This window comes from Montipora capricornis, chromosome 5 (genome assembly GCF_036669925.1).
Source record: "Montipora capricornis isolate CH-2021 chromosome 5, ASM3666992v2, whole genome shotgun sequence".
Lineage (NCBI taxonomy): Eukaryota > Metazoa > Cnidaria > Anthozoa > Scleractinia > Acroporidae > Montipora > Montipora capricornis.
In genome coordinates, this window is record NC_090887.1 from 30558593 (window position 1) to 30561092 (window position 2500).

The window sequence follows — 2500 nt, forward strand, 5'->3', positions numbered from 1 at the left end:
AGGCAACTGGTACGAACTGAATTGCCAAAAGATATTACCGGAATCCCCTGCTGAAATACCAAGATGCAACACTGATTTGTCAGCTAAATCTAAAAAACAAATAATGATGTTTGGAGCTTTTTGTCACCCATTTGCAGGTGAAGGAAATTGGACACAGTGTCGTGGTAAAAAGGAACCATTTGAGGTGTCATCAAAACATGAGAACTGTCGTTAGAACGCGGCGACATGCATCTCTACCTCTGTGTGATTTTCCCGTTGGCTCTGAAATGTTTATGGAACTGCTAGCTTTGTTTACAGTGGTATGTATGATTCAAATTACTTATTATAGATCCCTTCAAGGCGGTTAACTTTGCTGGACAGTTGAGTTATAAATTTTCTTACCAAGTTTCCCGAAGACAGTAATTTGCCAGAACTTGTGATTTTTGAAAAATGATAACTGCCAATGTGCTTAATGTCTGACTGTCAAACCTAGATAAATATAATGTATAGGAGATATTCTAACGGTCTTGCGTGAAGCCGCCGTTATAATATCATTTGAAAGAAAGACAATCGCAAATAAAAAGTACGAAAAATCAAAATTTTGTCTCGGTATATACATTTGAAATTGATTGGCCTGCACGCACACGCGTATGGAGTGCCGGTGGAATTTTTAGCATCAAACGATTCACAAAGTGTGAAATATTCACATCCACTATTGATTTTCATCAAAATTTGAATACCAGGAAGAAGAAAGTTTATTAGAACATAATTTATTTTTAGCTTTTTCAAAAAAAAGGTCTCTCACCCTTGTAAATTATAAGGCTTAGAGGTCCCCAGGGGGGGGGGAGGGGGGGGAAGGGGAATGGGGCAAGGTGAAAAACTGATACCATTAGTTTGAGAGGAAGGATGATATAAGTAGATTTTTAACTGCATGTTGATCTGCTCCTTGAAATAATTTGCTAACAAAACTCCAATTTTTAAGGAAATTTTTTAATGCTTTTTGAGGCCTAAACTTCCATCCCCATCCCCATCCCCATCCTGATTCTAGAAATCAAACAAATGCCACTGTGAGTAGTCTCATCCCAAGGACTAACTACACACAAAATAAGAAGGAAGGTTTTGTATGCATGTCCATTTCCAATTTTGCTCATAGCCTTAGCGATATTCCCTCTTAGAATTTAAAAATTGAAGTTGAAATAAAATGATCTGATCTCTTACAGTACTTCTGTAATTTGAATTTTCTAAAGTATTTACCCCAAAAATAATTCATTTGCAACAATGGGCATGAAGGGCATCCACCACCCCAACTGAAAAATCAGCACATTAAGAATAATTATATTTTTAGAGTAATAAAAACAATGAAGGAAACAAGTGAAAATGTAGTTCAGCCAGGAATTGAACGTGGGTCTCCAGATTGTTACTGTTTATTTATAAATGTATTCATATATACATGTACAATAAGATTAAAGTTTCCATTAATAGTTATCAGTCTGAAAGAGGTTGAAACTCAGTGTCTTGAAAAAGAATTGGGAGCATACATGTACATAGGCAAGAAAAACTCATGATGATGATGCCCATTGTTAAATAATGTTTTGCATTTATGTGAGAGAATTGATTTGAGGAAATGCCAGCAGTTTGGTTTGACAAATAAACTCAGTGTTTGGAAGTAAAATTTGGCAGCATAGGCAAGAGAAAGATGGGCATTGTTTAATAATTTCTTGGATTTATGTGAGATAATTGATTTCAGGACATCCAAGCACTTTGGTTTAACAAATAAACTCAGTGCCTCAAAAAAAAAAATATGAGCATACAGGTATTTATGGCAAGAAAAACATGCTTGTTCTTTAATAATGTTTTGCATTTATGTGAGATATATAGCTGGAGTTTTGAAAACAAGGTCAAACTTTGCTGCCAAATCCAAAGTGAGGGCGAGGCCTAATTTCCCAGGGGGGACTGTGTCATGGCTACTCACATGCAAGTCTAACAAGTATGAGGTCATAGCGCATAGCCAAAACAATTCACTAGACCCCTTTATGGGGAGCTTAGTGATGAAAATGTTGACCTGTTGGGCAAGGGAAAAAGGATTCCGTGCCATCCATGAAACACTACTTCTTCTGAAGTCACTGAAGTCATGTTCCAAAGATCAGTTCCAAAATTAATAGTGCACAGATACTTTAATTTAATGACCTTTTGCCTTAATGACTAATCATATAATTTAGCGTTTTTCTCAAACATGTTTTGTTTTATTTCCAGGTCTAAGTCACAAGTTGCCAAATGACAATGGAAACTGACTTGTTAAATCAAAACCTGTTTTCAATGGAGAGGTTAGAGTCGGCCTGCAGTTTCTGACAAAATAAAACCGTCCCAGATATTCAAGTCTAATTTAAAGACATATTAAGATCTGTGGGGATCAATGAATAACATTATCAACCAGCAACATGCAGCAACAAATTGCCACAAGCAAATTGTGTGTCAATCAACCACTTCTACGTTTGTCATTTAAAAATTATGACAAACACTC

The 2500-nt window shown here is 36.0% G+C and overlaps 1 long non-coding RNA gene across 1 annotated transcript in view; it reads left to right on the forward strand.

The window, feature by feature from the left end:
- Window positions 1-2500, forward strand: part of LOC138048920 (uncharacterized) — a 3106-nt gene that overhangs the window by 334 nt on the left and 272 nt on the right. The window contains exons 1-3 of the long non-coding RNA XR_011132253.1: window positions 1-9; window positions 138-299; window positions 2233-2500. The exon at window positions 1-9 is cut by the window's left edge and continues 334 nt beyond it; the exon at window positions 2233-2500 is cut by the window's right edge and continues 272 nt beyond it. This is a non-coding gene — a long non-coding RNA (uncharacterized lncRNA). The remainder of the gene's footprint in view (window positions 10-137; window positions 300-2232) is intronic.